This window comes from Hylaeus volcanicus, chromosome 2 (genome assembly GCF_026283585.1).
Source record: "Hylaeus volcanicus isolate JK05 chromosome 2, UHH_iyHylVolc1.0_haploid, whole genome shotgun sequence".
Taxonomy (NCBI): Eukaryota; Metazoa; Arthropoda; class Insecta; order Hymenoptera; family Colletidae; genus Hylaeus; species Hylaeus volcanicus.
In genome coordinates this window covers 21,829,076-21,841,545 of record NC_071977.1, presented here as the reverse complement: position 1 = coordinate 21,841,545, position 12,470 = coordinate 21,829,076, and the positions used below count along the sequence as shown (strand labels likewise).

The 12,470-nt window shown below is 37.4% G+C and overlaps 1 long non-coding RNA gene across 1 annotated transcript in view; it reads right to left on the bottom strand.

Annotated features, from left to right (window-relative positions):
* Positions 1-6,883: 6,883 nt before the first annotated feature.
* LOC128872196 (uncharacterized) overlaps positions 6,884-12,470 on the bottom strand; it is a 23,304-nt gene continuing 17,717 nt past the window's right edge. The window contains exons 2-3 of the long non-coding RNA XR_008456113.1: positions 8,272-10,399; positions 6,884-8,184 (exon numbers count right to left, since the gene is read on the bottom strand). This is a non-coding gene — a long non-coding RNA (uncharacterized LOC128872196). The remainder of the gene's footprint in view (positions 8,185-8,271; positions 10,400-12,470) is intronic.

The window sequence follows — 12,470 nt, the reverse complement described above, 5'->3', positions numbered from 1 at the left end:
CTTGAGAGCTTGGCTGTCTGAAATTAATAAATCAATCATTTTTAGAGAATGTATTCAATTATTGAAGTGCTATCTAGCCATGTTATTGAAAAAATAATCTTACGCAAAGAAACTAAAGTGAAAAATAAAAAACAACCCTTGATAGCAATTGGATAATTTAATATATTATTAAAAAATGCTTGTGATTCGAATTTCAAATACTCATTTCAGACGATTCATACATAGGAGCGCAAGAATGCCTTCACACGTAGTCCAACTAGGATCGTATATTTATCTTTTGAGATAAGAGGTTAAATGTCCCGTTCGGAAAATATAGTTTCCGCGGCAACACCTACCGACCTCCATTTCTGTGAATGGACCATCCTCTTGGAAGTGTTCTCGAATTTGTTCAAACTTTAAATCTTGCAAACTAGGACATTTTTTAATAAGGAAACCATGTTTAAAAAACCGCAAACATAAGTAAATGTCAATGAATCGTTTATATAGAACAGCAATAACATTGATCATAAATAATAAATACGGAAACATAAATAAGGAAGCAAACTAATCGATAAAACGATCACTGCGTTCAGAACTATTGTAAAGGGAATAAACATAATTTTTCTACTCCACCAGTCTAAAAATATATACGTGTCCATTTTTCAATGAATAATGGACCGTTATTTGACATTTTAAATTTTTGGTGTGCAGAGCGTGAGAACTAACCGAGGCAATTGGACAGGAAATGGATTAAAGAGTTCACTTGTACTCGTTCGCTGATAAGGAAATAACCGGAAATCATTGACAGATAAGTCCACGTTCTTGATAATATACGCAGCTTAGATTTCAAACGATGGAAAATAATAAAAGGTATATGGATAGATTTTACAAGAAATGGAGAAGACAAAACGTAATTATCAATCAACATTACCAAACCCCTTAAAATTACAGAATACGATAATGATATTAATAAGTCGACGTATAAGCAATAAATAATACCTGAATAATACTACAAGAACGGATTAAATCTGAAATTCTTTCTGACTGTTGTAACAAATGACCACGTTACACAAATGAAATTCTGAATAGCCTTATTCTCCGTAATAACCACTCGGTTTAAATAATTGTATAAATCATTAATTTTTGCCAATTCAGCAACCACAAAAAACAACTTTCTCAATATCCATAAAGTCAACGACTCTACACGAGTATACCTTGATGAAACATAAAGTTCTACGATTTCCTTAAGTATGCTGTCTCACCAGTCTTCTCGGTTATTACACCACCTATTATAACTACCCAACACACTAGACATCTAATAGACATTATACTATACATAATCCTCCTGCTCACCTTCATTGCTTGCATCAGTTAAGTGAAACTTAAGCGTAAGTTAGTTGTAACTCATTCCATCCTGCCATGCCATAAAATCCTCGAGCCATCCACCCAGTAGGTAACACATTAAAACATTCATTGCACGCATAAATATTAAACCCCTATCGCACTGTATAATCATCAAGTTGTAGGAAACTTATCACTGTGTCCTTCGATATCTACCGCGATTAGAAGTATCCAAGAGAGGCAGGGGAATTTTGTTTTTTAACAACGAAGTACGTTTGTCGACCTAGTCGTGATGGATATACTAATATAAATGTGTTTTATAAATTGGATTTATGCAATAACATTTGTGTTTGATAAAAGAACGAAATTCTGAAGCTTTATGCACGAGTAAGTTGACATGGCAATCCTTACAGAGGAAATAAAGAAAGAAGAAACATTCCTGTGTTAAAGAATGTCCTTTTTCGTACTTAATTGCAACTATGTGTATTTCCATTTGTAGGTAAGAAAAGTATCAGATACATTGCATTCTATTAAAAGAGAAAGTCCTAAAACTTCTGTTAGAAAAGCTTTTATTACGAAGCTTTCTATACGACAGGATTACACGAGAACCACAAAAGAGTTAAACAACATCGTTTAAACACGTAAATTGGATGTATCCAAATAAATGTTCGAATATATACACAAATAAATGTAACAAATTAATTAAATTAAACAAATTACTTCGACAGACATAGAGTAAATATTCTGTACAAAATTTGTACATATTTCTGTTATATTGACCGTATATTCCATATCAGAAAACAAAATCCTAAAGCTCCTGTTCGAAAACCCTTCATTCCCAGTACGTGACTTACAAGATGAAATTCTAACAATAGAACACATAATATTTACCTGTACAAATACGGAACCATTCCGCATACAATACGAACTACCGACTAGTTTAAAGGAAGCGTGGAGCACAAAAGAAAACTTAAACAAAATAATCCAGCTACTTAAAGATGCACATATATGGACCAACATCTAACATTGGAGAAAACCTCATAAGAAACTGTCGCTAATAACCAAAGGTTGGTGCGACGTTAAATATGTAATAAAAAAAAAAATACAGATATCGTCAACAAAAGTTTCAAACAAAGAAACAACAAAATGTACAAGTATGTACAGCAAGTGTCGTCGCCTGAACCTGTGGAAAGCAGTAAGGTAGCTGATTCTACATAATGATTCTGTATTATAGTGGGGGTTGGTCATGTCGATGGGACGCGTTGCATTTTAAATTTAGCTTGGTAATGTCTCCAGCGGGCACGCGTATCATTAAAATGTTCCGTATGCGTTAATCATCAGACACACGAACGATTGGCGTTTCATTGGGAATATCGTCACGCACGGCACCTCTTTGGTTCGTTGCAACTCTATTCCTGCGGATGAAACGAAACGTACAGAGGAACGAACACGGGGGTCCTTCCGCGGTCGTTTTCCTTTCTTTCTTATCGCCTCCCCTTTGCCTTCTTACCATCCCCGAGGCTCGTTCTTTTTCTTCCTTTTTTTTCCTCTTTATTTCTTCTTCTTTATTTCTTATTTTGTTTCGTTTGTTTGTTTCCACCTTGTTTCCTGTATTTCCACCGAGCTAAACGCGCAGATGCGTCGCTGCATAAGATGCACGTATGCGTAAGCTGCATTCGAGACCTCGCAGAATTCGACGCCACAGGCGTGCTCGTGGGAGGCTTTATAAGGCGTTTGTGGTGGAGACGTTAAAATGAATTTATCGTCGTTGTTGCGTTCCTCTCCGTGTGGTACCGCCGGGATCGTGGAATTATCGCGCAGGACCGCCATGGATACGATGTATATTCGACGAACGTCGATGCCTATCGTGAAGCATGTCCCCGTTTTCAGATCCTCGGAGGAATTCACCCTTTGAGGTCGGTTGGACTAAAAATTGCACCGTCTTTTTGTTTACTTTTTCATGGTGGAATATTTATACACTCTGGCTCAAGAAGTTTAAATTACTCGTAGATGTACAGTTTATTATTGTATGTGATGTATGGATATTGACATGACGATAAAACTGTACGTGGTAATTAAATTTATGATTAGGTTTTACTTAACCTACACGGTAATTTATGAACATGAATGGCAACGTTCTTTTACACAAGTAGTGGATATATTGTGATTAATTTTGTTCACTGGTTCTCTATTTTATAAATTCATTTTATACATTTGTATATGTATTTTATATTTAACATATTCTCTGTACATCATTTTATACACTTGCATATGTATTCTCTATTTAATGTATTCTCTATAATCCGTATGCATGTATGTATCTCTTTTTGTTCTATTGATAACATGAAGGAAAAATTGAAAATAATTATTGCATATGTATTTATACGTTCAATTTTATTTAATTATATTATATTATATATATATATATATTGTATTCGATTAGTTGGAAATGTTAAATCAATGAAAACAAAATGTATAGAAATCAAAATGCAGTAGTATGTTGTTGACACTGTCGTAATTAATTTACATGATACTTTTGAGTTAACAACTAGATATTTAACCAATACATGGCAATGAAAGAAGGGAAGTGAGAAGGATGTAGAGAATAGATAGAGAAGAAAATAAGGATGTGAAATTTTATGCAGCAACATTTCCACGTATCAAGTAACTTGTGATATTTTTCTTCAGATTGTAATTTATCGTAGTAATTACAATTTGTAGAACATTATTCACGAAAACCCTAAAGGATAATAAACGGTAATGAATCGGAAGCCATTAAAAATTAACACTTCGCAATTTTATGCAGCAACGTTCGATGCGCACGTATCATGCAAATTCCAAGTGCACTCTATCGCAGTAATCACAATTTGCATGAATTGGCAGTGGCGCTGAATATAGAAACGGAGCTAACGCGGAATAATTTAGCCTCTACTTTTGGCTTCTTGGCTTTTATGCGTCACACATGAAAAATTCGATACACGGGCCACAGACAAAACTATTCAGCAGCGAACAGAGGTGGTCCTTGTGATGTACGCCGTTATCGATTCGAAGAGAAGCAACGTTGAGAGATGTTACGAGGGTGGCCATCGCATTTTCCAGGGCCCTTCATGACTCGTTCCCGAATTTTGATATGCGAGTCGTGGCTCGTTTTCGAGAAATATGGTGACAGGGGTTATAAGGGTTGCCCCGACCAATCTCTATCCCCTTTTCCTTGTTATCGATGGATGTTTCTTTCTTTTCTTTTTTTAACCTGGAAATTAAGCGATGATAACGTAACAAAAAGTAACAAAATTAACGTATCGATTGAAACGTTGATTATCGTCCAGCTTCCTGCGTTAATCTCCCTCGTGCTTTAATAATCAATTTACGTCTTTATTTCTCGGTATTTTTCTTGTTTCTTCCATCTTATCCAACACAAACGCAGTTTTTAATATAGCAGCTACGCGTATGGGAGTAAAAACGCACCCGGGGTATAATTAAATGCAGAGGATAACTGGTAAATGTTATTTCGTTGGGGATTCGTTCGAGAATGACGATAAAACTGTACGTGGTAATTAAATTTATGATTAGGTTTTATTTAACCTACACGGTATTTATGAACACAAATGGCAACGTTTTTTTACACAAGTAGTGGGTATATAGATATACGTAAATATTGTTGCATACTTGTGATTAATTTTGATCACTGGTTCTCTATTTTATAAATTCATTTTATACATTTGTATATGAATTGTCTATTTAATATATTCTGTGTACATCATTTTATACACTTGCATATGTATTCTCTATTTAATGTACTCTCTATAATCCGTATGCATGTATGTATCTCTTTTTGTTCTATTGATAACATGAAGGAAAAATTGAAAATAATTAGCCAAGTATGGAGAGTGTAAAATAAGTGTAATAAAATATTTAAACTGAGATGGTAGAAGCTCTGAATATCTGCTATAATAAAGCAACTACAGATATATAACAAATTTTGTGTATAAAATTGTCTAAATCTACCACATTTTATGATGCTCACCTTATATACGTAGTTCTATTTTCGTATATAATATGCAATATACATTTATATCCATTCCTATTCATCTGTCCACCGCGTAATTATTAAAAACTAAAATCTTAAAGCCTCCCTTACAAACATTCTACAAAAACAACTACCAAAAGCTCCAACTCGCTCAGTAAATTAAACATTGCACCAAGTTCCTCAATTTTTATACATAAATTGTTCCGTTCCCATATTTTCTACAAATACTAACTTTTTTGTCCAAAAAATATAGTTTCGACCAAGGTCCTTCCCACCGAACCACGCAAGAATCTCGACCGCTGTTGCGTGCACCCGTTGCATACCTGCAGTCACGGATTCCACGGCCACGTCGGGCTCACGGTGTATTTGGGTTAAAACCACACGCATTGTGCATTGTGCGAAGCAGTCGAAAAGCAGGCGGCTGCGTCGGCGAACGAACCGAAACGAGTGTTTCTCAAGCAACAATGTTGGGAGGTAACAGAGTGTTTTGGAACACCTGTGTTACCTGGCGCGTTCGTTACCTGAGCGACGAGGGACGATGGGAAACAGTCCCAGAAATCCTGGAATCTCGTGCTCGGGGGTCGCGTTGATGTCGGTTTAAATGGCCGCGGCGAACGCGGATGCGCGACTCGTTTGAAATTAATTTCACACCGAAACGCCGGTGTCGATGACCGTGAAAATGAGACTGCGCAGGTAGCTGAACGTTTATCAGCCGGAAAAAAGAAGCAAGCACGAAGAAACTTGCTGCGGAGCGCAGAAATTTCCGACCGTTTACGTGTTTCGCTTCATTTCTGAGGGGAGGAGATGAAGTTTAAATTAAAGCAGAATTGAAGAGGAAGAGACGGAAGTATGATTTGGGATCTATTTTTTTAATTAATTGACGCGATGGGTTTATATTTAGAATTAAGTACACTTTGGGTGGGGTCTTAGTGAGCATTGAATTTTTCTTTAGATCGAAATTATCTTTAGAAATTTTTTTAATTGTTTGATATATAATAATGTGTTTCTGTTCGTGTACCTTAACTCTTCAAGGTAGAACACATTCGGTTTCAAAGAAAAATAAAATCCAAGCTGTACGAAATTACAATTCTCTTACTTACTTGGCTTCAAAATTAGTATAAATTATATTAGAAATATAAGAAGTGATTTCCCATTATAATAAAATTTCTAACATAATTGTATGTTATTGGATAGATAAAGAAGCACCTCAGGTTTAGGGAGTTAATTTGCCCTGTATACAAATGCAAATTTTACTCTTCTTGATAATGTTAGCAACACAAACCTAAACTCACAATAATGAATCAATCGATACAGCATTCAAAATTTATCCAAGTTAATACATATTTAATTCAAAATATGCACTTACATTTTCGGGAACTATGGGTTTCATTCTCTACTATACCATATACAATATTCTTTTAACCAATTTACTTCCACGTCAGCAGTCAATGAGTTAATCACCGTTTTCGTGTCACAATGCTGACACGTACAGTCTCTTTTACCAAGTAGGACTCCCCCTTACGCAACCATAGCGTCTGATTTTCAGCGAAAACTCGAGTGATTGCTTTATCCTACTCAGGTTTATTGATTTGCCTTGAACCTCGACTTGGGAGGTCGTGGATACTTTCTGCCTCGTTATACCGTTGTAGCCACTTCTTCGAGAGCTCCTTTGCTCGATCCAGGTACTTAGCTACCTGTTCAAAACTCATGTATGGTCCTCTTCGATACAAACGCAAAAAGACCGTCTCGCGGGGACTACTCGTCATCTCTGCTACACTCTTCTAAAAAATACCAGTAATCGCGACATAAACGAGACTAAGAGGCTGAGGACGAGTTGGTAAAGGAACCTTGATTATTGCAGGGAATCGGGCTGAATATTCCTGCAGTAATCGAGGTGACCAATCCAATGAGGAGTAACTCTACAAAATCTGTTTCTTAAACAAACAAAACTATTCACCCAAATTTAGACTTACCAGAAATTCATGTAGTTGCTAATAACCCTACGAGGTGGATTTAACTATAAAAAACACAAGAAAAAAAAAAAGCCTCACAACTCTTAAGTTTATTTGTGTAGCGACTAGGACACGATAATTACATGAATAGATATTAACCCTTTGCACTCGTGGCCTTTTTCTCTGGTATCTACCAGCAACTCGAGATGTTTCTTAACATTCTATTGCTATGAGTTCTAAGCTATCTAGATTTGAGAATAAGGCCACCTTTACCTCCCCGACAATCATTTTATCGACACTTCGAGCCTCAAAGAAATTAAACCTAAAGAAACATTAGGTATTGTAGATTTGCTGCGTGAAACCTAATGGTGACTGAGGGCCACCTCCCGAGGGTTAACCTTTTACAGTCCAGATTTTCTGATTTCAGTACCATTCTGCCAAATGTAACTCGACATAGGACAAGGAAAGGGTTAAGACAAAATTCTTTTCTTATTTCAGATCGTGAGATATCATGGTTACCATCTCGACATTTTCGCAGCATTACTTTCCAGAGCAATTTCCTCACAATATCAATAATAAAATGACACAAAACAAAATTCTGGTTTACTCTTTATGACGTCCACTATTAAATCCATGAATAAAAATCATTTATTATTTCCTTTTTTATATTCCCAAAGAAATTTCCGTTTTTGAACGTTTACACTAGGATGACTCCTAAACTGAAGGCTTTCCCTATTGGGAAACCCTTTGGAAAGAGAAAACTGCCCCCGTGATATTTTAATCCCCGGTATCCTGTAAAACGTGACGTCCGGCGAGTCTTGCACACCACTGTAATTCCTTCGGACTTAATGGGTTTCGACTGGTTGACCGTACGAAGCGCAGCTGCTGGAAATATAAAATTCAATGTCTAGCCGCACAATAACCCGTCTGTTCTCGGTGGCATGCCCTCGGTAGGTGAAGCTATCGGCGTACCTAGTGCTCTAGATCTCCGAGGGCCGAGAACAAACCGCCGCGCACCACGAAAACAGGTCACAAAGTGTTTCTCCGCTCGTTAATGACGGTACGGACCGCGGACGTGCGCGACCGACGGGATACATGCACGCCACTCGTGACTCCGGGTATTTTAAAAACGAATGACGAGGCAGTATTTTCGCGATACGGCCCGTTTGAACAGCTGCGCAAATAGCGGATCCACTCGCGGGCGAGATGCACCGCGATTTTTGTCTCCCCGTTTTCAGCTCGGGCGTATTTTTATTGCGGGCCAATTGCTTCACGGGCTCCGACGAAATAATCGGTGAAATTAAGGGGTTTAGAGGGACGATGGAGTTTTAAACGTTTGGCGTATATTTTAAGTTGCGCCGGCGATTTGCAACATTTTCGAAGGCGTTCGATCTAAAACGAAAAGGAAATTTTGATGCCACGAATTAAATAGACAAAATGTGTCTATTGCGACTGAGGTGTTTCGTGATACTTTGATCGAAAGGTCGACAGGGAGAGGAAAATTATGCGCACCTTTAATGTTCGCGGTTGATGAGGATTGAGTACCTGTGTCACAGGATAAATGTGTGATAAATTTTTTAATTTGTTTTTGCAAGCTTATTCAATATTATTTTAGTTTGATTAAAGGAGGTGTGGTTATAATAATAATAATTAATGTAAAGGATGAATCAATTATTTCTTGTGATGTGTTTATTGCTTTTTTTACATGACTGTGTGTGTTATCAACTTACCCTCATTATTAAGCTTCAATATTTCAATACGTGAATGGCAGACTAGTAGTCTTGAACATTTCTACTGTGATTACATTTTGTTTCGACTATTGAAAACTGCATGATCAAACATTTTTTTGGCACTCAACTTCCAGAATTAATTTTTTTCGTTCTTCAGTGAAAAGCACTTTTAGGTGACAGAATGTAACCTTGCTGTCAATAATTAGCGAGCTATTTCTAATTGCATGTACCTGATGCGAATCAATATAACATGCACGAAATTTTGTACACCTCTAACGTAAATATAATATACTTTTACAACACGAATACTGCATTTATTCATACTACTATGTGAAATCGAACCTTAAGAATAATCAAATTTACTGTTAGGTGTGTGACATGTGGGTTAGTATCGCATTCTGGCATGTTGTTTGTCCCATGCACTTACAGTAGCCCACATGTTGGACTTCTAACAGTACGTTTCGTTATTGTTCATTCTTTTCCCAAATAACTTCAATCCAAACTTCATGTTACCAACATTATTCGTTTAAAATTGATCAAGTATTTATATAGGTGACAGAATGTAACCTTGCTGTCAATAATTAGTGAGCTATTTCTAATTACATGTACCTGATGCGAATCATTATAACATGGATAAAATTTTGTACACCTGCATTCACTCATATTACTATATGAAATCGACCCTTAAAAATAATTAAATTTACTGTTAGGTGTGTGACAAATAACTTCAATCCAAACTTCATGTTACCAACATTATTCGTTTAAAATTCATCAAATACTTATATTAATTACCCTAAAATAACGATAGTCTCGAAAGAAACTCCTTTACATGTCACAACCTAACATTTACCTGGCTACCATTCGAAATTCAGTCGTCATCTCCACACTTCATTGTTTTTATAACTCAAGAGTCTAAATACGCAGGAAGGATGTAGCTATTGGAATACCTATCTAAAAGTCTCAATGAATGATGTTATCACGACTTAGAGGCTTGAGAAACAATTTAACGCGGTATCGACCAGTTATTTTCATACCACGAATCGCCATAAACCGAGAGAAACGATCACGGCGATGTCCGATGTTATCGAATCAACGTTCTCCCCGCTGCGACAGATCGTGAAATATACCGTGTGATTAAATCGTTAGGGGCCGATTAAAGTTCATTAGCGTATCAAGGCAGTCAGAATCCTCGCGCGATCGCCGCTCGCCTGGACGATTATTAGAGAACGACGGAGTGGTACTTATCCGGACTCGTCTCCATAAATCGACTCCTCGACGCTCGTATACGACCGGTGACATACACTCCCGTATACATTTATCTGGTCGCCAGATCGGCGAACAAGTCTCCGTTTCGAGGATTTCGATTGCTCCTGAAAAATCGAAAGGGAGAGGAAAATTATGCACACCTTTGTTCGTCGTTGTCGGCGATTAAGTACCTGTGGTGGAGACGTCACAGGATCGTGTAATAAATTTTTTAATTTATTTTTGCAAGTTTATTCAATATTATTTTTGTTTGATTAAAGGACGCGTGGTTATATTGTGGTCGTCCTAAAAGTTCGTGCCATTTATACTTCTATTTCTCAAATTAATATGTGAAACATACTTCTCAATGAAACAAACATGAAACTACAAAGTTTCTACATGAAACAAAGTTTCTCACCTCTCTCATATAATCATTATACCGTTACTAGAACATTTCTGTGGTTTTTCTATTAAATTTCGACACAGTCTTTTCAGCACGAATTTATGGGACGACCAATAATAATAGTTAATGTAAAGGATGAATCAATTACTTCTTGTGATGTGTTTATTGCTTTTTGTACATGACTGTGTGTGTTATCAACTTACCCTCGTTATTAAGCTTTAATATTTCAGTACGTGAAATATAAAGATTTTTTAAAATTGTTAAAAAATATGGGCTCTTCTGAAAATTTATTTGAAGGAAGCGAATGAATGATTTTTCTTATTACTTGATGTTTGTATGTACGTTGGAGGTGAAGACAATTATTTACATTTATATGTATATCTACATGTGATAACTCCATACTATAATTGAATCGTACACGATAAACTAATAAAGCTTTTATCCCTACAATCATAAAATATATTATTTTCATTCCACTCAAACCCGCATCCTTATCAAACCTCGTCATCTGCCAAATTCTTAATTTTATGAGTCTCGACGTACTCTAAACATGTCACTTCCGACAAGTAGAATACCAAAAAAGTCGATTTCCTAAGTGTCCACGCAAACCTGCCATTTCCATGAAACGCGACCCATCAAGATCCCCAATCCCAGCGTTACTTTCCATAATTCCGTCCATTACTCGATTAGGAAGTTCACGATCGCATAAAAGTGGCTCGGCATCGCGTAAAGCGAAATCTTTCCGGTGAGATTAGTCGAAATCCGTGAGATGTTATCGGATCGTCGAGTATCCTAAACGTCGAGGCTCGCGGTTAGATGGCGAAAGAAGATAGCACGCGTTCGCCGTCGTTCCCGATTCCACGACTTCCCTCGTCGTATTACCCGCGATCGTAACGGCTGAGAAGCTCTGCGCTTACAATTAGCACCGCGTTAGAATAGAGCGGGACGGAGTTGAAAAGAGGAGCCGAGCGAAACGAGGGGGTTTAGAGCAGAAGGAACGGACCAGGACGGAAAAGAGACGAAGCGTACGGAACGGAGCAAGTGTGGGTATATAGTTATATAGCTGCCGTGGCCCTGATACGATGTTACAGTCTGTAGGCAGTCAGGAATCGGGAGGGTCGCCCCACAGCTAACACGTGCAAGGCGCACGTGCACTCCGAGAGACCACTCTAGCCTCTGGCGCACAATCATCGGATGCCAAGATACACTCCACGGAATAATTTTCGAGGGGCACTCCCATGCCTTCCTCCTTCGACTCGCGAAAAAGAAATCAGCCGCGAAGGAGAACGAGTTTCGTCGTTTTCAGAGAGACTCGAGAGAGGATCCTTGGGGCCAGACGCGACAAGTAGACCGTGTCCGTGACGCTAATTGTTGGCTTGGTTGATTGCAAAACAATAATGTACGACGATCGGAAGGTGGTTACGTAGGACGGTGGAATTGCGGACCAGATATTCAAGCTGTTCGTGGACTTCTGGTTTTTTCGCCGATTTAGGCATTTATGTTGTACAGAGTTTCATTTGTTCGTTTTTAAATTCTTATTAGATAGAAATTAGGGAATTTCAATGGAGCTAAACTGTTTGGAGATGAATACGAGAATTTAAAGTGTATCTCATGAAATGAAGCTGTGTTTGAAATAACTATATGTTTCATTTTGGAGCACCCTCTTTGAAATAACTATATCTTTCATTTTGGCGCACCCTCTTTGAAATAACTATATGTATATCTCATTGGAGCAGAGTTTGAAATAATTTGTTTGGTTGATTTTTGTGATGAAGCTGTGTTTGAAGTAACTATAT